The sequence below is a fragment of the Leptonychotes weddellii genome, chromosome 2 (genome assembly GCF_054177405.1).
Source record: "Leptonychotes weddellii isolate Sample4059 chromosome 2, ASM5417740v2, whole genome shotgun sequence".
Lineage (NCBI taxonomy): Eukaryota > Metazoa > Chordata > Mammalia > Carnivora > Phocidae > Leptonychotes > Leptonychotes weddellii.
The window spans coordinates 144533544-144558318 of NC_138370.1; the positions used below are offsets into that span (position 1 = coordinate 144533544).

Genomic DNA, 24775 nt, shown 5'->3' on the forward strand with positions numbered 1-24775 from the left:
TCTCTTATTGAAGATCTCTTATTGAAGATCTTATTGAAAAAATCATCACGTCTTGCATAGCAGTTTCCACTCCATTGCACTCTTACTGATGATCTGATCGCCTGATTATTTTTCTGGGTCTCCATGTGTTACACGCTTTATGACACCCACTTGTTATCTTCTGCTAGAGGACAGTTGAGAATGGTTAATTGCATTGGAAACCTTGCCCACTGTGCACATAGTATATGTCAGGCTCTGACTATTTTTCATTTCCTGCCCCTGACTTGTCCCCCAAATGCCCATTTCACCTCACTAGGTATGTGAGTAGCCACTTTGAACTGAGTAATTTATTTGGACCACAGTTTTCTGGACTACAAACTGTGGATACTAAATGAACCTTCATATGAGTTCGTCATGATGATCCCATGAGACAATAAGCATAAAATGCTGGGATCAGCACCTAAAATACACTAGCCAGGTGTAAAAGCAGCAGCAGAAGAAACCAGTGTAGAAAGAGTAGTGGTAATAGATACAGTGGTAGTTGTAGGTAAAGTATCTGCTTTAGTATATTTTCTCTGATTCTAATTTTATTTTTATTTTTTTTGAATCTAGTTTTAAAAGACAAAAAGAATCATGTAGCAAAAGTGAAAAAAAATAAATTTAAAAAGAAGAAAAAAAGCCTTGTTTACAAGGACAGAGAACATGAAACAGTTTAATATAAATTTCTCAGTTTGATAATCTTATTCAGTCTGTTTCCCTAGGATGCCTTCAGGTACAGAAGTAAAGTAGCACACTATAAACTGCTTAAAAATAGGGGTGAGAAAATTAGAGAAGCCTTGTTCAAAACAAAGAAGCAGTTGTACATATGATTTCACTCATATGCAGAATTTAAGAAACAAAACAGAGGACCATAGGTGAAGGGAGGGAAAAATAAAATAAGATGAAATCAGAGAGGGAGACAAACCATAAGAGATTCTTAACTATAGGAAACAAACTGAGGTTTGTTGGAGGGGAGGGGGGCGAGGGGACGGGGTAACTGGGTGATGGGCATTAAGGAAGGCATGTGATGTAATGAGCACTGGGTGTTATATGCAACTGATGAATCACTAAATTCAACCCCTGAAACTAATAATATGTTAACTAACTTGAATTTAAATAAAATTAAAATTAAAATTAAAAAAAATAATCCAAAATGGCTAAAAATCAACAAGAACAAAAAAGAAGTGGCTGCAAAAGAAAGCAGAATAGTATTGCTAGTCAACATGCAACTCAGGTGAATATATGATAATGAGAAGATAGTTTCAAGTTCATGTGATTCCAATGGAGTCATTCTGTTGAATAGCAATTTGTGTCTTGATTTTCAATTTTGAAAGAGCTTTTTCATATATTGTCTCCTTTACTCTTTGCAACATAATTGAGAGGTTGTATATCCATTTTATATCAGGAAACTGAGGCTTAATGCAGAAAATCACTTACCCAAGACCAGAGGCAGAAGGTATCAGAAACAAGGGATACGATATTTTGCTTCTGATGTATACTCAATTTTTTCTACATTGGTTTGTTCCATATTGTTTCACACTCTGCCGCTCATGTCACATAGACTGATTATTGAGTCTTATTCTATACCTTTTCTATAATAGACCACTTCTTTTTTTTTTTTAAAGATTTTATTTATTTATATGAGAATGAGAGAGAGAACATGAGAGGAGAGAGGGACAGAAGCAGAAGCAGACTCCCCGCTGAGCAGGGAGCCCGATGCAGGACTCGATCCTGGGACTCCAGGATCATGACCTGAGCCGAAGGCAGTCACTTAACCAACTGAGCCACCCAAGCACCCCTAGACCACTTCTTAAGCACATAAAAAAATATGGGGTAAATTCACATTTAAGGTGAAATCTTTGCCAAATATTAAATGCTCTATTGTTATTTTTCTGAAAATCAGAAAACATCAGAGTGTTTTCCAATTGTGACATTTTCCTGGTTGTAATAAAGAGAACCAAATGCAAATTACTTGGATCTATAAACAAATAGATTTCAAAAACAGGTCGAACGCTTCTTCACAAACCATTATCATGTATCTTATTTTTTAGACCCTATCAATGAAGGCTCTCCTGAAAAATGAAGTAGAAAACAGAATGTGGTTTAATGAATCAGCATATATTTTCAAATTTAAAATATCAACTGTACATGTGTGTGTATAAATATACACTTTTTATATTCATGCATTTAAAAAAATCCTTCCTTTTAGTCTATTATCAACTAGGAAACATTTCTTTTTGGTACCATCAGAAGTATCTGCCAGAAGATACAATGCAGAACTTCTGTTATAAGCATCATAGACATGCCTATGAAATTGCTTTGCAAATCTAAAGTTTTACTAGTGATCTTCAAATCAAATTATAATTTTCAAAATTCTACTGCATTCCTATATTTTCTCTGTTTGCATGTGATAGCAATAAGCTAAAATATCTCCCTTGCTTTGGAGTTTCATGAATTTTAAGAAACCAATGTATCTATATTTTCTTATGGAAAAATAAATCAAATATTAAAAGAGGTGTTAATTGAAAAATTAATCTGTGTGACTAATCCCAGAAATCATAGCCTGACAGGTGCATACCTTTTTCTAAAAGACATCAAGCATTACTTAATGCTTCTTCGTGTGAGCTTTGGTAAGTTAGTAGTTAATAAATCTGCTGACACTGAGGGTAAATTTCTTCTCAGATGGCTGTTTCCAATGCTATATTTTCTTCAGAGTAGTGATAACTTGTTTCTTGAAGTGTCAACATTGGCCACACACTAATTAGAAAAGGTGCTTCTCAATTGTATTTTCATCCTTGTGACTGCTAAAATGTGCAAATATATATATATATTCCTCAGATTTATTTCTAAACATTTCTTGGTCATCTTATTGTTATATGAAATGATAAATACGATAGACTTTTAAAAAATTTCTTACAGCCCTGTAATCAATCAAGTCAACCTGACAACCATTTTTGTTCCAATCTTATTCACATGACTACAAAAATTAAATAGTTATAATTATGGATAGCCTTCCAGTAGGTTTTTAAGTTTTTGATATTTTGAATAACTCAGCTGTCAAATGATATAAAAATGAAAATTTAAAAACAAGTTCCAGTGAAATAATTAAATTAAGATCATTTTGGACTTGTATGTGGTAATTCTTTAAAAATAAATAAAGTCAAATCAATCTAATTAGACCCTAGACTGGTTGCTCCATTTGACCTTTATCTGTCTAGCAGCTATACTCTGGCAAGACATACCATGTGAGAATACAAGGCTTTTTTACTTTCAAAATAAAAATATCATTAAATATCACTGCTCTGTAAGAGTAAAACTGTAAGTGCGGCCATTGCTATAGTAACAATAAAATAAGCAGTTAGAATACTAATGAATCCATTTTATAGCAAAGTGGAATGAGAATTCTCAAGTGACCACACAGTCAGGGTCAGCTGTATATCTCAGCTAGCATTTCACAGGTCAATCAATCATTAATTAACTTTTTTTATCCTAACGGAGAAGTCCTCTTCGGTTGATAAACATCTCAAGAGAATTCCTTTTCAATATGACAGAACGCCAAGTATCCAAACAGATTGTTTATCTGAATGCAATATTCAGAGGTTTTCATCTGAGATGCAGAATGTATTTTAAACATCATATTTAGTATGAGTATGTCATCCCACCCTAAAAACATTTGTTGCCTAGGTAGTCAAGTCTTGCCAATCAGAGTTAAAACCTAGGACAGAACATTAATGATTTCAGTATATGCGTTTTCCTAAATTTTCCACAGTTTTCTTTTTTCCCTCAGGTGCCACCAAAGGCTAAGGTAGAGATTTAAGTAGCACGTGCAACATACCTAAGCCTCCAGAATCTCAAGTTATCCTACAAATCCTTTAGTAATCTGTTTCCACAAAGAAATAAGTTTCTTAGTTTCCTCCCTTCTTTGAATTTTTCTTGTTCTGAGTTCCCAAAGGTTCACCAGTTAATTTATGGTAAAAAGTAACAGAGAGCCCATGATTAAGAGCACAAAGTTTGGAGATAGATCTGGATTGATACTCCTGTTCTTCTACTTATTAGCTAGATAACTTCAGGTGAGCATGGCAGATGTCACTATTCTCCAGTGATAAGTGGTTCTTTTCTTCTGCTAAGCAATAAGAGAAGATGGTGCTTCTTGTCCCCTTGAGCGTAGGAATAAACTTGTGTCTATGTTTGGCTAATGAAATGTGAGCAGACATGGTATGTACTACTTCTGAGTGAGGGCATTTAAGAACCAGTATTCAACTCTTCAAGGGACCATATGTTTGGGAAGCTGTGGGCTTTGGATTCTCCCTTAACTGGAATAACTGGATGGCCATACCACAGGCAACTGCCCTGCAGAATCACCAGGACACGCAGAATTTTTTATAAGCAAGACAATAAACTTTTATTGTGTTAAGGTACTTGAATTGCAGGGTTACTTGTTATCACAACATAGCCATGCCTGACCTGATAGACACAGTAAGTTTATTCAAATTTTCTAGTCTCCATTTTCTCCTGTAAAATGATGAAAATAAGACTTAACCCTCACAGGGGTATTTTAATAGGTTATTAATTTGAAAATGTATGTTTAAAATAATTAGAAAAATAATTTCCCTTACTAAGGGGTTAAAAGAAGCTATCTTACTATTATTATATATCATAATACATACACAGCTTCAAGATGGAGGCTCTTATTATCATGCCTACAAATATTCTTCAAATACTAGAAATAGCTTAAACTTTTTGAGCTCTGTCTTGATGATCTACCACATAGAAGTAACACTTATGTTGTGCTTTGAATTCTGAAATATCCTTCAGCTTTACTGATGCCAATATTTTTAATAAAAAAATTGGGCTTAGCCTGGTGGAAATACTGATTGATCCATTTACCCACTAACTCAACCAATTAAATTGAACACAAATTATGTGCCAGTAAGTTCCAAGAGCCTTATCAAATTTATTTCCACTGTTGAAAAAATTTCTAATATGCTACCTCTGTTTCCCCAAATAGAAACTCAGGGCAGTAAAATTTAGCTTCTACCCATTTCCTGGGGAAGTCATGATAGTAATAAGTGAGGATTACGGTGAAAGGGAAACATCTACTGTGATTATAAGAACAAAATGCTTGGGTCGCTTGGGTGGCTCAGTCGTTAAGCGTCTGCCTTCGGCTCAGGTCATCATCCCAGGGTCCTGGGATCGAGCCCCACATTGGGCTCCCTGCTCGGCGGGAAGCCTGCTTCTCCCTCTCTCACTCCCCCTGCTTGTGTTCCCTCTCTCGCTGTGCCTCTCTCTGTCAAATAAATAAATAAAATCTTTAAGAAAAAAAAAAAGAACAAAATGCTTATAAGAAAGGGAGAATTGGGCGCCTGGGTGGCTCAGTTGGTTGAGCAACTGCCTTCGGCTCAGGTCGTGATCCTGGAGTCCCAGGATCGAGTCCCACATCGGGCTCCCTGCTCAGTGGGGAGTCTGCTTCTCCCTCTGACCCTCTCCCCTCTCATGCTCTCTCTCACTCTCTCTCTCTCAAATAAATAAATAAAATCTTTAAAAAAAAAAGAAAGGGAGAATTGGGAGGAAATGGTTAAGTCAGATGCTAACATACAAGAAATCATACAAATTCCAAAATGTATTATTGTCAAAGAGTTAGCAAATTAAAATGCTAAAGATAAGAAAAGGATAAATAAGCATGGCACATAACTTCAGGTTTTTGCCTTAGTCCACATGTTTTTTGATTTACCTATTTTCTCCAGGTTCTGGACAAATAAGAGATTTGGTCAAAATGAATTTTAGATCCATGTCAATCTTAAAATAGAGTACTTTGTTCCAGATCATAAACATAAATGAGAAGAAGGGTGTGGTTGTATGGAAAGGAGAAGTATAAGATGTGTGTCCAGGAAGTAGAACCATATAAGAAGAAATGGACAGGAGTAGTGATTGTATAACTCTCCACATATCTCTATAAGTCTTTATAGACATAGATATATCAGGTGTATCAGTCAGCTATTTTTACAATAATATTGTATAATAAACTACCTCAAAACTCAGTAGCATACATTAAGTATTATTCTCATATAAACATTTGAGTTGCTGGGAGACGCTCCTTTTCAAATTGCAATTTGAAGACTGACAGATTTTGACTAGTGAGGGCTCTGTTCAGCTGGGCTTGGCTCTGAACTGTGGATTTGGTCCAAGTTGGCTTCAAACATTAATCATTTTCCATCAGAGGCTATTCAAAGCAAGCTTGTTTGTTTGTTTGTTTTTCAGGCTGAGATTGCAAGCTTCCACAGAGGTGAATGGAAACATGCAATGTCTCTTCTTAAGGCCAAAGTTTCCAAATTTGGACATGTCACTTCTTCCCATATTCCATTGTTTGTGAAAGGAAAATCACATAGTCAAGTCCAACATCAATGGATTAGAGTACTGTCCTCCTTCCATGTTAAGGGAGGGTGTAAATATTTGCTAAACAATAATATAATCTACCACATCTAGCAAAACTATTATCTAAGTGTGCCACCATATATATATATATATGTATACTGGTTTACTGGTGTATACTGGTATACTGGTATATATACATATATATGTATATATACCAAAGCATATATTCAATTAGCTCAAAAAAAAAAAAATTGAACAGGACTGGGAAATCTTAGAACAGAATTCATTTCAAACTCAATCAAGGTAGATTACATAACGCTACGACAAATTATTCTTGAATGTGCAATAAAGTCTTGCTCCATTTTGGATGTTTGTCAATAGTTATGAAGCCATACCCCTCCCTCTTACCTTTCTGCCCCGCATCTGAGCAAGCTGTAAGAGAGCCAAGGTGCTCCATCATTTGGTGCCAGCAGAAAATTAAGACCTTTACCTCAGTTTCTCTCCCTAACTGCCATAAGAATCCTAAACCAGTTCCCTTTCCCTGCTTTCTGCAGCCATTATTGAATGAGCTTGGGAAACCTGCCCTGCTCTCCCCAGAAAGCCTCACTGTGGTACTTTTCTATACCTTTCTGGTGCATCTATAGCATCATCAATCTTGACATCCAAACCAAATTGTAAATGCGAGTCTATCCCATCTCAATGGGTCATAACAGGTAGTTTTTCAAAGTACATTCCAAGGACCACTTAGGAATTTGATAAAAATTCATATAATTGAACCCAATAAATGACCTCTAAACTCTGGATTATAAAAAAGCACTATCAATAATTTTAATAACACAATAAAGTTAGAGAAATATTGCTAAAATATTAGGATACATCTTGTCTGTCTTCTGTCCTTCATTTCCACATATTTTCTTTCATTCAGGATAAGGTATAGCCAATGTCTTTGTGTTGATGAATGATAAAAATCTCCTTCAAATTTCAGCACATAGATTACTTCCTGAGGGTGGCCAGGCCTGGCTATCAAAGCACATTGTGATACTATCCTATTTTACTTCTCTGTATCGCAGTTACTACTCTTTCATATTTTTCTTGCATACTTATTTGTTTGTTTGCCTCCATCTCCCCACCATGAATACAGGTTTTAAGAGAGCCGAGGCTTTCATTGTCTAATTTATTTCTCTATCTCCTGGATGAAAAACAATGCCTAGAACATGGTAAGCCCTCAGTCAATATTGGTATTAGATAAATGAATAAATAAATAAGGCAAATAAAACCTCATTTTTTAACCTTACTATTTCAGAGTAGATTCTTGAAACTCATACAAAGAAATATAAGCTTGAAGGGATTTTATAAAGGTCTAATTATTTAAACAAGATGAGTTCTTTAGAGTTCCAAATAGCCTATGAAACGAAATGAACTCAAAACACGAAGTTAATTATAAAACCTATGTTGATGAGAATGAATGATAAACTAAGGTTTTTGTTTTTGTTTTAACCTATCGTAAAATAAAATTTAACCAGTTAGAAAGAGGAGAAACTATTAAGTGGAACATAACAAGATAATAGGTTGTTAGAGCTCTGATTCATGGGACTGACTCTGCAGGAACAAGCATCAGCATCAGGGATAAAGCAGCCTTCAACCAAAACACAATCTATTGTCAGGATAATAGTTGAATGGGAGGAGGCTTAGCCCCTAGAGAAACTCCAGTCCTCCCTCAAAGAAATACCATATACATACCTATGTATCTACAGCAGCCAATATCACATCCATATAAAAATCATCCAATGCAATTACTTAGAGTAGTGACAACTATCTGTGTCCAAAATGTTGTTTAGTACCATCCAAAATTCCCATTTCAACCTCTCCTCTTTCATTGACCCAGGAAAACATATATTCCTTGATATTGAATTTGAAGTCTAGATCCTTAGGAGGGTGTCTACTAAGGGACTTAATGAAACTACTTTAATAACGTTTTTTTTCTTTTTCTTTTTTTTAAAGATTTTATTTATTTGACAGAGAGAGACACAGCGAGAGAGGGAACACAAGCAGGGGGAGTGGGAGAGGGAGAAGCAGGCTTCCCATGGAGCAGGGGGTCTGATGTGGGGCTCAATCATGACCTGAGCCGAAGGCAGACGCTTAACGACTGAGCCACCCAGGAGCCCCTACTTTAATATCTTTACCAAAGCTTTGAAAACAGTGAAATCCCACTTCTACCCATCCTGCATATATGCCAAAATTAGAAAATAACATAGAAATAGATCCACTATATGGAAGAGTTTCACGCTCTTACTTCTAGATGCTAAACATCTGAGCACAGGTAAGTCCAAAGAATCAAGTCTTTGATTCTAGCTTTCTTGGTAAAAGCTAGCAGAGTAAAGGGATATAAACTTGCCAAGATGTAATGACTCACTCGAAATTCAGTGAAATAAACAGTACCTAAGGGAAAATATGATTTGTGGATTCAGTGAGGGAAACAGAAAAGGAATAAGTAGTATAATATAAAAAAAACTAAAACAGCATGAAAACCAACACAAACATAGAACAATGCAGAACAGCACAAACAAGTTTAAAGTATACTGACGTAAGAAATTAGCCATACCATAATCTTCAATTTGCTAAGAGCAGTGTTATATAAATCAGGGTTAAGATCTTCAGTATTCAATTTCCATAAATATGAATTGGATTTGAAAATATTTTTATGGCAATAAGGGACTTTTACTGCAAATTTGCTTATCTCATACTATTAATTATACTACCATCTAATATGATTTTTTATACCAGTAATGGTAGGAATGAATTCCAAAAAAGAAGGAGTAAATATTAGGTAGTATAAATTTATTCAAAAACAATATTGGTGTGAACAATTAACTATTTCACCTCTACGCTGAACTTGGAAGTATGTCGATGGTTCTATCATGTCACCTTAAACCAATACATATTTAGGTCTTAAGCAAAACTGTGCTATGTTTTTGACATTTTTGGAGTAAAAACTTTGTCAGCAAAAGACAATCTAATCTTTTTTTTTTTTTTAAAGATTTTTATTTATTTATTTGACAGAGAGAGAGAGCGAGAGGGGGAACACAAGCAGGGGGAGTGGGAGGGGGAGAAGCAGGCTCCCCGCTGAGCAGGGAGCCCGATGTGGGGCTCCATCCCAGGACCCTGGGATCATGACCTGAGCTGAAGGCAGACGCTTAATGACTGAGCCACCCAGGCGCCCCAAGACAATCTAATCTTAATAACAAAGCTCAGCAATCTTTTTAGGAAAATTACTTTTCTTTCAAATATTAATTTTATAAATGGAATTAAACCTAGTTGAATGCATTCTTATTTATTCTGACAAAAATCCAAACTTGATATTTGGGAACATCTCAGATATGTTGTTATAAGCTTGCCTGGTATGTGGAGGTCACAATGAAATATTTAAAAAATCCATAATTTTACCACTTAGAATTGCTGATAACTATCTCCCTGATCTAACTTCTGGCCCACAGAAAACTCAAATGCAAGAAATATAGGAAAATATTGAGCATCCTTTGTTTAAATTACTCAGTAAACCTGATGAAGCAATTCTCAATTTCCACCAGGTTAAAGAATTTAACCATACCCACAGAAGTTTTTAATCCCAGCACAGATCATGTAGTTCATTTTAAGCATACTCCAGTTTCCCCTCGCTGAATTGGGACAACAATGCAAGGCCAAGCCTCAGAATAACTTTCTCTCAGCTGCCTCTCCTCTACTCAGTAACAATGGCACATCTCTCTACCTAATTTAACTTCTGTTTTTATTGCCTATATTTCTCAGCTTCATTTTTAACTTCTTAAAATGTATTTATTTCCTGCCTTATTACAGTAACAGGGGTTAAAATACATTTACAACAGCAACAACTTCTGTTTCAAATATATTGGAACACAAATTATTACATTTCTCAAAATACATACAGAAATCAATTTGAATATAATAAAATTTTACATGATGGAGTTCATAATTTCTGTATTGAAGGAGAATTTCTAGGCTGGTGCATAAGCAGAGACTTACAATAAAACCTCTGAAACTAGAAAGCAGCATCCCACATCAATTTATCATGCTATAAATAAATATATATGATAGTGAAGAAGATTCTGAGGACCTAGGAAAAAAGAACTTAAGTCTAAGCCAGATAAGAGGTGATCCTCTTAGCTGTACTAAGTGTTTATACAAATTACTTAGCTATGAAGATTGAGTGATTCATATAAAAAGCCGCCACAGTCCTAACAGTTGCTAAATGTATTTATACTAAACTGCATAGAAAAACATTTCATCTATATTGTTGGGTAAAGCATTTTCAACTAATTTTGTTTTGGGGGTTTGTAAAATTCCAACTTAAGTATAGAGGTCTCCCCCATTTTCTGCATCACAGATACATTTAAGAACTTGAAAGATCTTACCTGACTAACTCAATCAAGTGTACAATACCCAGGATAAGCAAGCTCAATAAACTTCCCCTCCTGAACAATATATTAACAGGATCCATATAAGTCCATGTAAGTATACTAACTTTCAAAAGTATTTACTATAGTATAAATAGACTACTTAAAAGCTATAATTACCCATGGACTCTTTTCCCCCCAGTAGATAGTGAGCCATTTTAGCCAAAAACTGATCTGAGTTGATACCATTGTGTCTTCAACACTTACAATAGTATCTGCTATGTAAGACGCTCCCTATATGTTTGTTGAAAGAATAAATAAATGAATGAAAATGTCTAGTTCCTCAACTGCCAAGCAGCTTTAATATAAAGAGAATATCAAACAAGTCAAATTTTGATGCCTTGGTAAAATAAAATTCTTGTTGGCTTTTGATTTGAATAGCATATAAATTGTCATTTTAAAGGGGGAAATGACAGATTCAAATTACCAGTCTCTAGAGAAACTGATTTACAGAATTTTATTCAGGTGGAATTCTAAAGCAATACATTAAAACACATCAATGGTAGAAATATAATTAAAAACTGGTATTACCTTCTGTGTTTAACACACCTTGGGGGACTCTAAGCAATAAGCTTGTTAAGGATAAATTAGGCCTAACATCTACTTGGATTAGAGACTATCATCAATTTTCTAAAAAGAAAAAGAAAAAGTACTCACCTCTGATAATTTATACAAACAACTTATACAACTTATTGTATGCCTCATATTATAAAAAATATGAAAAACAAATGAAAAAAGTTCTCTGCAATATTTGTATCTTATTGTAAATAAATAGCTCCCTAGTGCTTGAATACTCATTTCTTTATATAGTGTGAATTACTTCAGCATCTGCATGGCAACTGTACTGTGTTTTCAAATCCAAAAAGCCAATGACTGACAAAAGACTTTAAAGGCACCGTTTGCATTTTCAATAAGTTTTGTTCGACTTAACAGCTAATTCAGAGTGTGGCTGAATCGATGGAATTTATTCAAGGGTCAGAAATGGACACAGTGAACAGAATGACTACCAGATCATCTCTGATCTCAACTCTATGTAAAATTTACTCTGAATTTAAAATGTATTCAGAATAACACTTAACATTGCTTTTGTTATACAACCAGCAGTTTTGAGTTCTGTATTTGCAGAGCAAATTACATTTTAATTTCAGAGAAAGCTTTTAAAAATATACTCTTATGATGCAATAACAAGCCCACAAAAAAAGCCAATAACAATAAGCAAAACATCTGAATAGTCACCTTACAAAACATGACGTACTAATGACTAATAAGCATGGGAAAAAAAGATGATCAGCATCGTTAGTTTTCACGGAAATATAAATTAGAACCAAAATGAAATGCCATTAGAATGTCTAATATTAGGGCGCCTGGGTGGCTCAGTTGGTTAAGCGACTGCCTTCGGCTCAGGTCATGATCCTGGAGTCCCGGGATCGAGTCCCACGTCGGGCTCCCTGCTCAGCAGGGAGTCTGCCTCTCTCTCTGACCTTCCCCCCTCTCATGCTCTCCAACTCATTCTCTCTCTCAAATAAATAAATGAAATCTTTAAAAAAAAAAAAAAGAATGTCTAATATTAAAACGGCTAACTATATAACATGTTGGCAGTATATAAAACAACTGGAACTCTCATTCATTGCTACCATAGATTGTGTGTGCAGGAGGTAGGGGAGGGGCAGATGGAAATCCTGCCATTTAAAACATACGGATTAACCTGGAGAATATAATGCTATGTGAAAAAAGACTGTTAAGGAAAAATAAATACTATATGGTATCACTCATGTGGAATCTAAAAAAAAAAATCACAGAAACAGAAAGAATGGTGGTTGTCATGGGTTAGGGAAATGGGGGAAATGGGGAGAAACTGGTCAAAGGGCACAAATTTTCAGTTATGAGATGAGTTACGAGGATCTAATACACACTGTAGTGACTACAGTTAATAATACTGTACTGTATACTTGAAATTGCTAAGAAAGTCGACCTTAAACATCCTCACCAAAACTAACAAACAATGGAGGTGATGAATGTGTTAACTTGATTGTGAAAATCATTTCATAATATTTACATATATCAAATCATCTCATACTCCCTAATGGGGTTGTGGCATTTGAATTTCCATGATTATAAGGTTTCATCTTACACATTGTAAATAGATTTGCTTTTTTTTAAAAAAAAAAAAAAAAGTCATTCCCTCTTTACCTTGACTTTTGAAGATTTGCTTTAAAAAAAAAAAAAAAAGCTTCAGGGGCGCCTGAGTGGCTCAGTCATTAAGCGTCTGCCTTCGGCTCGGGTCATGATCCGAGGGTCCTGGGATGGAGCCCCGCATTGGGCTCCCTGCTCTACGGGAAGCCTGCTTCTCCCTCTCCCACTCCCTCTGCTTGTGTTCCCTCTTTCGCTGTGTCTCTCTCTGTCAAATAAATAAATAAAATCTTTAAAAAAAAAAAAAAGCTTCATTGTTTTAGCTGTAGTAAAGAAAAACAAAATACATGGATCCAATTTTTACTTATTCACCTGACTTACTTTACAAGCTAGAAATTTAGGAAGTGAGCAGAAGATCCCAGGATTTAGAGAGTCCAGGGATCACTGGTAATCTGTAAGAGAGAACTCACAGAAAGACAACTGATGAAAATCCTTCTGCCAGCCAGTTTTCCCTTTATATGGGAGACACATTTTCTATGGCATTTCTCTACATCTCTCTAAATTTAAATCTAGTATTTTGTTTTAGTAAAGGTCAGGAATCCCTGACAAGAGATGTCCTGAGAGTATCAACTTATGAACACTTACATACATCTCGATGATGTTTTGACTTCAGAGCACAGCTGGGCATGTAAAGCAGTGATTAAGAATTTTTTGGGGGGGGGGGCGCCTGGGTGGCTCAGTTGGTTAAGCGACTGCCTTCGGCTCAGGTCATGGTCCTGGAGTCCCGGGATCGAGTCCCACATCGGGCTCCCTGCTCGGTGGGGAGTCTGCTTCTCCCTCTGACCCTCCTCCCTCTCATGCTCTCTGTCTCTCATTCTCTCTCTCTCAAATAAATAAATAAAATCTTTAAAAAAAAAAAAAAAGAATTTTTTTTTTTATACTATTGTAAATGGGTGACAGGCAATTTTCAAAGATGGGAAGAGAAATAAAATGCTGAAACATTCTGCATGGGAAGAGAAATAAAATGCTGAAACACTCTGCACAGGGGCACAAAAGTGGAAGTGATAGACGTTTCCATCTGATTTTAGAACCTCTGCTTGTATCCACTAAAAAGCACCACCTGACAACTTAAATAATTTTGCACATTATTCTTTACTATATCATACACAAATATAGTAATGTTTAGAGTTATTTGTATTTACTAAATGACTTCTATTGCTTTGTATGGTGTCCCTGGGTTAGTTTAGACTTGATAATGTGTGTGTTTCTCTCATTATATGCCATCAGTGGGTCAGAGATCAGTCTTACATGTTTATTGCAACAGTTTTCCCATTTTAGTTTGCTTCTTTGTATCTATGCAAACAAAATAAAATTTGGGGCAGCAACAATCCACATTAATATAAACTAATAATGGACATATGAAAACAAGTTCTAACAGGTTTTATCCTCCATATATGTAAATACATACATATATATACACATGTATGTATATATAATATATATAAATATATATTTTAAGAGATATCATTCAAGTGAAGGTTTACTAGAGAGCAGTCCACTACTGGCTTCTTTTGTTTTTCTTCCCCAGCTTTATTGAGATCATTATAATTGACATATAATATTGTGGGGCACCTAACTGGCTCAGTCAGTTAAGCATGAGACTCTTGATTTCTGCTCAGGTTCTGATCTCAGGGTCATGAGATGGAGCCCCACGCTGGGCTCTGCACCAGGTGGGGAGCCTGCTTAAGATCCTTTCTCTCTCTCTTTCTGACCCTTAACCCCCCACCCCCACTCACACACTCGCTCTCTCAAAATAAATAAAATATAAAATAATAAAATAAAATAAAAACATTGTGTAAGTTCAAGGGGGGACAAGGTGATGATTTTGTAAAGTATACATTGTGAAATGATTATCAGAATAAGGTTGGTTAACACATCTATCATCTCACATAGTTACCTTGTGCATGTGTGGTGACAATTTTTAAGATGTCCTCTCTTAGCAACTTCCAAATATACAATAGAGTATTGTTAACTACATTTACCATGCTGGACTTTATATCCTCAGAACATATATATCTTATAACTGGAAGTCTGTATGCTGTGATCACCTATGTCCATTTCCCCCATGGAGGGACATCTTATTCAGCCATCTTGCTGACACTATTCTTTTTTATTCTTTTTTTTTAAGATTTATTTATTTATTTTAGAGAGAGAGAGAGCATAAGCAGGGGGAGGGAGAGCGAGCAAGGGAGAGAGAGAGAGAGGGTGAGAGAGAATCCCAAGCAGACTCCCCACTGAGCACAGAGCCTAAAATAGGGCTTGATCTCAAAACCCTGAGATAGGATCTGAGCCAAAATCCTAAGTCTGATGCTTAACCAAATGAGCCACCCAGGCACCCCTTGTTGACACTATTCTGTCTTTCCTGTATATATTCGATTAAACAGCTGACATCTTAAAGCAAATTTGAGAACTACGTCTAAGACAGAACATTAAATGTAGTTAATATTACATGGAAAAATTGAAATTAAGAAGAAGAAGAAGAATTTTATTAAGTTTTTGAGAATGTAATTACCAAAGAAACCATAAGCCAAAACAGAGTTGTTACCAATTCTGACTTGAAATAATCTTTGGGACACTAAATTTACATGACCAGTAAAATGACTTTTAGGCTGAGATCCCTCGAGAAGAGCATAATCTCCAACATTCATTTTAAAAATGTTATGGAGAATAAAAAATAAGAAGGATCCCCCAGAAGACAGTAAGGAAATACAGAGAAAAAAGAAAATTCCTCCTAAAGATAATGACTGCTCTACACGAATCTAGGATTGCCATGGACCAGTGAATTTTGAGTGTCTTCCATTCTTCCCATTTACAAATGAAGTTTTAATTTTTGTTTCCTGTCCCCATAACACCATTGCAAATTCATTGCTGGGTGGGGGGATTCCAAAAACTTGGAAACTTATTAGAAGTAGGACACATTACCCAATAATACCTATAAGAGAAATCTCTTTAGAAATAATACTAATTTTGAATAGGAATAGAAATTCTTGAATAATTAACTTTTTAATAATATTAATTTTTTGATGTGTTGAGTTTTCCTGATAAATTACTCAATAATCCAGCAAATAAAATATATTGAGAAGACACATGTTGGTCAATCCTTGCATTATGTATCATTTCCAGTCTTAGGTTCTTAAGTTTCCCTTTAATGTTCTTCCATTTTAATCCCTTGACCTCACAATGCCTGGCACGCATGACTTCCCTACTACTCTTGAGCATTCAGACTTATTGATGAACTCAATACAGAGGTATTTCATTTGATTCACTTATTAAAGCCAATACTAAGATCAACTGAAACCTCAAACGGAGCTTTACCAAAATTATAAGGCAAACAACAAAAGAAAACTTACATGAAATCATATGATATATTGGCTAGTTTACTTGAAAGAACTAAAACATCTCCATTCTGGGGCATCTGGGTGGCTCAGTCATTAAGCGTCTGCCTTGGGCTCAGGTCATGGTGCCAGGGTCCTGGGATCAAGCCCCGCATCGGGCTCCCTGCTCCGAGGGAAGCCTGCTTCTCCCTCTCCCACTCCCCCTGCTTGTGTTCCCTCTCTCGCTGTGTCTCTGTCAAATAAATAAATAAAATCTTTAAAAAAATAAAAATAAAAAAAATAAAACATCTCAGTTCTGGGAATGCATTATCCTTATTTGCTATCTCTACCCTATATTAGATACTTTCTATTGTTTAACATCCTGGTGTTAAGTGCCTAATATTATGTTGCCACATAAATCAATTAGGGCTGGTTGAAAGTATTCTTCTAATTAGTTCCCAAGAGCCATCTGCAACAGGAAGGGAGAGTTATAGCCACTGACACAGTACTTGCAGCCACTGAAGGTATTATCATGTGTCACTGAAATTATACTCGTCAACAGAGTCAGTGTTCTGGGACATTAGAAAGAGGAAGTTTACTTATTGTCTGTAGTATAAGTAGACAGCACAAAGAGAAAATGAACAATAAAGCAAATGAGTGCTGTGGGCTAAACAATAATGCTATAGATGGATAATACTCAAACAATGGAACAAAAACAGACATATGTCAGGGAACATCCATCTCTATGGATTATAATCTTTCCTAACTAACAGAGTATAGTAACATTAAAATATTGTGGAGATTTTAAGAATATATATAGAAATACTTCTTTTTTTTCCATTTTTTGTAAAGACTTTATTTATTTATTTGGGTGGGGGAGGGGCAGAGAGAAAGGAGAGAAAGAATCTCAAGGGAGACTGTGCTGAGCACACAGCCCAACATGGGGCTCCATCTCAGGACCCTGAGATCATGACCTGAGCCAAAATCAAGAGTTGGCCACTTAACTGACTGAGCCATCCAGGCACCCTTACTTAGAAACACTTTTAAAATGTGCATATTCTTTGGATATCTCTTATCGTTCTTGGAATATATCCAAAGAATGTAATTAGAATAACACATCAAGGTTTTTGTACATAGAGGCTCGTTGCAGAGTAAGTTTTGCTGTTTCAAAAATTTGAACTTAATTTAAATAGGTGATTGTTTAAAGAAAAACAATCAGACCTTAGGGTAGTTTGCAGATATTAATTATCACTTTATAAAAGTAAACTTAATATTTATTATTGATGACATATATTCTTAAATATTTTGAAACAGTACTTCTTTATGAAATTACAGATATAAAATCAAATATAATAGCTACCTGTTTTCCCTGTTTCTCAGTTAATCAAAAACTATGGTTCAATACTACATAATGGAACTGTATTAATTAGCTAACAGTGTTTGTTAAGAATTCTTACTTGTTGCTGACAGAACAGAAACTAGTTATGGATAAAGGAAAACACACTGTAATTGGTTTTATCCTTCCTGTGCATTTTCTTTTCCTTTTTTTTTTTTAAAGATTTTATTTATTTATTTGACAGAGAGAGAGAGCACAAGCAGGGGGAGCATCAGGCAGAGGGAGAGGAAGAAGCAGGCTTCCTGCTGAGCGGGGAGCCCTATGCGGGGGCTCCATGCAGGGCTCGATCCCCGGATGCTGGGATCAAGACCTGAGCCAAAGCAGATGCTTAAACAACTGAGTCACCCAGGCACCCCATTCCTGTGCATTTTCAATAAAATAGAGGCTTTTCTGAGATAACAATGTCATTTGGCCTTGTTACTAGATGTTTCTTTTTGCAGATCTAATACAAGGTCTGACATATGGTAAGAATCCAATAGTTTCCTGTTGCATATGGAACACCAAGAAACTTTTAAGAAAGCAAGCATAAGCTTAGAAAAACACTTTTTATTATCTACCTGAATTTTCTTTTTTTTTTTTAATCTTTCTTTTTTTTTTTTTTAAAGATTTTATTTATTTATTTGAGAGAGAGAGAATGAGAGACAGAGAGCATGAGAGGGAGGAGGGTCAGAGGAAGAAGCAGACTCCCTGCGAGCAGGGAGCCCGATGTGGGACTCGATCCCGGGACTCTTCTACCTGAATTTTCAATGTTATTTAATATATTCGACCTATGAACTGTGGTATTCAGCCTCTAAATGTGAAATACTATCGCATGAAAGATCCATTAGAGAACTTTCAATATTGTTCTAGAATAAAGATGCAATTATAGATTTACTTGTATCTGTGTTGTTCTTTAAAGTAAAACTTCACAAAAATTATAATCTAGTATTACGTAAGCAGATATTATCCAATAAGGATAAAGAATATGTACATTTTCACTGAGTCTTCCAAAAATTCATTGTCATAAATATTTGAAATAATGAAGAATATTCAATCTATAAGAATAAGGCAACAAAACAGGAATCCAAGGGCATTCTGATACATGATGTTAGTGATACAGAAATAATGGTATTGAAACTTGTGCAAGTGAGTCAAAGGACACTGATGAGAAGAGTTAATAATAAGGTAATTTTCTACTCATTGTTCATTTTCCGCTTCAGCCTTTCATGCGCAAATTCTTTTTACAGAAATACAGCTTTTGAGTTCAGCTTAGGAAGTCATGAAGCAACGAATTTTAAACTCAACCTTTGGAAAAAAAGAAAGATGAAAACAAATATGCTAGAACTGGAATTCTTTTCTAAGAAAATCTTCAGAGCCCACATGACTACAGATGCCCCATCAGTAATGAATCCCTTCCCACCTAGATCTGCACTTGGTCATGATGCTTGATAATTATAGCACAAGCATGTATCATAGGAAATATAATATAATTTAAAATAGGAGGAAGGCAGAAAAGATATTTTAGAAACATTTCTATCAAAATGGAATTCTTGAAGCCCTGGAATATAGAGTTAAACACCAACTAACAAACTGTTTGTCAAGTTGTTTTTTAATATTTGACTGTTAAGAGCACACAAGTATAATTACAATTGTGCCTTTATTGTTAGCACAAGGTAGAATTTTTCAAGTGGGTCTTGGGTATCATAATATTTCATTTTCTGAATCTGAATACTTACAGGTCGAAAAATCGATTAACAATGAAAGTTGAGGCAAAAGACAAATTATTTTTCCAACATTATGCCTGCTTCCTTAACATTGTCTTGATGTTTCAAATACAATATGGAGTTCAGAGAAGGCAATGGACAAAATCTCTAGCATGTAATAAATTATAGCTTCTAGTAATATCAATTTGGGAAAGTCTAATAATTAGAATTATTTATTCTTCAGGGATTGTAGGTTGATAAAGTTTAATGCCTATTAGTAAATTATGACAAACCTGCCTTTTTATTTTTTTTTAAAGATTTTATTTATTTATTTGAGAGAGAGAGAATGAGAGAGCACATGAGAGGGGGGAGGGTCAGAGGGAGAAGCAGGCTCCCCGCCGAGCAGGGAGCCCGATGTGGGACTCGATCCCGGGACTCCAGGATCATGACCTGAGCCGAAGGCAGTCGCTTAACCAACTGAGCCACCCAGGTGCCCACAAACCTGCCTTTTTAAAGACATCCTACACATCTTAATGCAGCAATATGTATGCCACTGCAGTTTTTCTGAACAATAGTCCATTTTTGTCTTTGGTGGTCAGAACACAGAGATTAGAAGAGAAAAGTGCAAATTTTGTGTTTCTCCATGTTTTAGAGTAGAATTTTAAAGGCCAGATACTCATTTTCATTGTACCATAGACTGCTGACTAAGAGTGAGGCAAAGAATACTCCTTTCAGATAGGACTGAGCTGCAGAAAACTTGACACATGGTTCCTTTCAAGAAAGAGATTCTTCCATGGTTTCTTTCCAAGAAGGAAATTTACAATACTTCACACATAAGACACATCATTATTTCATGTACTACTAAGAAATATAAACATACTGCCAGTTCAAAATGGGGGGAAATTCACTTAGAATTGATGGAGTACAGTATCCCAATATATCCCATTGCTTACAAATGGGCTGCAAGAGCTAGAGGACCTTCCCAGGAAACCACCACCCCTCAGAAGCATCCTGCCCCTGTTCAGGAAAACCACAGTTACCATATCAGAAAACTGGTAAACATAGCACCACACTGCCTCTGCCATCATTGGGTAAATGCCACTCTAACTGTAGAAAGCTAGTGAAGTGATAAATGCAGACCTGTCATGTGCCAGAAAAATGGATGCTTGTCGCTTATTCTTTCCCTATTTCCCTCATTTTGGAATTCAAGTCTCCCTGTAGTGCGTGTGTTTCTCAGAGCTAAATTACATCTGGAAAACTAGCTGCAAAGGAACTTGGGATATATAATTCTAGCTGTCCATCTTCTACAATACAGAAAGAAACACATAGAAGGTTAGAGGTTAAAATGGGCATTGCATGAGCCATATTCCACACCTTCCATTTCATTTTTGCTATCGAGTACGTAGCTGATAGATTGCTGTACTTTCTGAGTTCTTGTGGAGGTAAGGGTAGAGACAGAACTTGGTTCTACTATCAAAAGCAGAAAAACATTAGTTTTACATCCATGTTAAGCTTTCAGATATTAAGTTAAATGATCTCAGAGTAATAATATTTTATACGTGTAACAGGCTTTTTAACTTCTATCGCATTCATGCTCTAGCAAATCAGAGATTTTTTCCTTAACTTTTTAAAAGTGCTGAATGATCTGCCACACTATTTAAAAGACAGTGGTAGACGCTAAGGCGTAATAAGAAGCACCTGTGATACGCCTAAACTTGTCCTTCTGGGCCAATGCTTTATAAGAGAGAATATTTTAGTCAGTGAGAATACTTTAGAATTCTTCCCTAGTACAAGCCATTTCAAAAAACTTCAGAGTCTATAATTGCTACTTTACAATACTGTCATTATAGCCCCAGCAAGAATCCTCCCACCTCAATTTTCATTAGTGGAAGAATCTGAATAAGAAGGGAGGAGCAGAATCAAATAGGGAGAGGAAACAGACTATAAAGATAAAGCTACTGGCAAATAAGTACTCCAACTGAATCTTTTAAAACTTCTTTTGTTCTTGCCTTCTCCTGGAAACTCAAATGAATTCTCTGAATTTGATAAATGGTTATTAATTGTTGCTGGATTCTCATATGGATTCTCATTGGTATATTTATTTATAATAGCTTCATAAAATGTGTCATAAACCATAATTATTTACCATAAACTCATAAAATGTAGATTAAGAGCACATTAATCTATTAATATGGCATCTATCTTTACCACTAATCTCTCAAGTTTTACAATCAAAGATGGTCAAAACTGGGAAGTTATCCCCTTGTAGCTGCTAAGAATCTCATCTGTGGGCCCAGACTGACTAGACCTGAAGCCTGGATCAGCCCCTTTCTCCCTGAGTGACATGGGTAAACTCTATTTGCTTCATAGAACTTATAGCTTAATGGCAGATACGGATATTCTAACAGAGGGTTACAAGAGTGTGAGTGATCTGAAAGGGGGAGCACAAAGGGCATTGTTGGCAGACATAAGGTACGGTTGAATAAAATGTATTTCAAGGTAAAAGGCAAAAAATTCGGCTAATTGTCCAGAATTTCATCAAAATTCAAATATTGGATATTCTCTGAGGACTAACTCACACTATGCACATGACATGATGTTAAGGTAGGCACCCTGCCAAACAGACTTTCTGTCAAGAAGTCCTCATTACACGGGGGTGGGAGGATGGGTTAGCCTGGTGATGGGTATTAAAGAGGGCATGTTCTGCATGGAGCACTGGGTGTTGTGCACAAACAATGAATCATGGAACACTACATCAAAAACGAATGATGTAATGTATGGTGATTAACATAACAATAAAAAACTTAAAAAAAAAAAAAAGAAGTCCTCATTATATTAAACCCAAATGTTTCTTCTGCTGCATTCACTTCATTTTCTTTGGTATAGACTTTGGATGCACAACAGAATGTTAGCACTGGCAAAATAGAAAAGAAGCCATGATTCAACTTTATTTCTCAAACATTATGATAATCCATCCTTTTAAAATAATTTTTGGGTTTTATGGAGCCAAACTTTTAAAGTAGCAGAGAAAAAGAAGAAAATTAATTTGCCTGCAGGGAAAATAACCATGGGAAAGTGGACAATTTAACCTATACACGTGAACTATAAAAAAGGTCATTAAATTTGAAAACTCCTAGTGAATCTATAACTGGCAATAATGCAAGCTCTCTGGGCTATCAATGAGATTTTTTTTTTTTAATGTTTTAATAGGATTGAACTTTAAGAACAAACTGCCTTCTTCCTTTCCACCAAGTAGATTTGGGAACAAATGCTCTTAGGTACAAATATAATTAGATCCACACTATAAGGGAGTCATTTTCAAATCTCTTGCATGGAAAGGAAAAGAGCATCGGTAAAGAGAATTGCTCCACTCATATCCCAAGGGACTCAGAAGTATAAAAAAGCAACTAAAATTATTGTTCTACACAGTAGTGTGACTCTCTCTCCCCAGAAACAGAGAGGATAAGGAAAGATAAGAAAGTGCTATTATGGGTAATGCACAGTAACAAAGAATACATTCTGGCTAGTTAAAGCCAAAAGAGATGGTTTATAGAATCATTGTGCTTTCAGAAAAGACAACCAAAGCCACAACAGAGAAGGAGCCACCAAAGGAACCACCTCTTCTATGATAAGGAAGCCACCTACTGAACTAAGAGACTAACCTTAGAGCTATTTCTTCTCAATCTATACAATACCACTGTAACTAGAAAGCCCCTTCCATGACTGATAAAGCACTACTGGTTTCAGAACCATGTTATAATGGTCATGATCAAAACAATGTCCAATTCAGTCCTCTTGATGCCTATGATGCTGCTGACTGGACACTGATACCTCTGCTGAGTGTCTGGTGAAATAAATAAATGCATTATTAAATAGGAAAGTAAATAAGGCTCCACAATTTTGCTTACCAGCAGGACTCTCAGAAGGAGCAAATTTCCAGCATCACCCTCACTTTCTATTTTCCAAATGCATGCAAATATTTCTAAATCACTCTGCAATCTTACCTTGCAAAGGAATCTAAGTACTGTGATTTTCAGTTTTCCAGCCTCTAAAGTTCAGGAAATATCACTAGAAAGAAGTTCGAAAGTATGTCATAAACCAATTCACTAACAATGTCTTTTGACATTATGAATTTTGATTGAAACATCTTTAATAATTAATATTTATTCTTTGATGCTTCTTCTGGCATGTTCAGTCCAATACATCTAATAACCTCCAGGCAATCTGATCCATTTATAATTCATGCTTGTGAGAAACCAGGAAAGGGAGAACTAGCCCTATCTCCAAAAAAAAAAAACACCCAAATCTATTTTTTTTCTCAATACAGATAGTGAGGATTTAGATAAAGGAGAAATACCTAGAGATACATGACTGGTAATATAGCTTTTTACCAACCACTGAGTTTTTTTTTTTTCTTTCTTAATTTCTGGAAAGTACACTATCCTAGGCAGAATTATAAGATAATCCCCAGATTCCCAACCCCTGCAGCATACATCCTGTTTAATCCTCTCCTCTTGAGTGGGTGAGATGTAGATATGATGGATTTCACTCTCATTATTATATTATATAAGATAGCAAAGGTTAAGGCATTTTGCAGATGAAATTAAGATCCCAAATCAGTTGACTTTGAGCAAATATAAATGAAGATCATCCCAGGTGAGTATGGTTTAGCCTGGGAAAGCTGTTAAAAAGGTACTGAGCCCTCCATTCAAAGAGATTCTCCTTCCAGCATATGAGAAGTAAGCTGCCATGTTTTGAGACAGGCACCACATGTCAATGACCAGAGGGTGGCCTCTCTGAGCAGAGTGATCTTAGTCTATAGCTACCAAGAAATAGAGATCTCAGTCAAAGAGCTTCAAGAAAATTTGTTTCCAACAACTAAGGAGTTTGGAAGAGGACTTCGGATGTGCTTAAGATGAGTTTGCAGCCCTGGGGCCAACACTTTTGTTATTGTTATTATTATTACTGTTGTTGAAGTACAATTGACATACAATGTTATATTAGTTTCAGGTTTACAACTTACTGATTTGACAATTCTATATATTACTCAATGCTCACCACAATAAGTGTAGTCACCATCTATCACCATATAACATTATTACAATATTACTGACTATATTCTGTATGCCATACTTTTTATCTCCATGAGTTACTTATTTTATAACTGGAAGTTTGTATTTCTTACTTCCTGCCACCTATTTCACCCATCCCCTCACCTCCCCCCGCACCCCACCCCCTCAACTAGCAACCACTAGTTTGCTCTCTGTATTTAAGAGTCTATTTGGCTTTTTGTTTGTTTATTCATTTGTTTTCTTTTGTTTTAGAATCCACATG

General features: G+C 35.7%; 1 long non-coding RNA gene across 1 annotated transcript in view; it reads right to left on the minus strand.

Moving 5' to 3' along the window:
* Positions 1-23300: 23300 nt before the first annotated feature.
* LOC145720206 (uncharacterized) overlaps positions 23301-24775 on the minus strand; it is a 307447-nt gene continuing 305972 nt past the window's right edge. The window contains exon 5 of the long non-coding RNA XR_014143039.1: positions 23301-23509. This is a non-coding gene — a long non-coding RNA (uncharacterized LOC145720206). The remainder of the gene's footprint in view (positions 23510-24775) is intronic.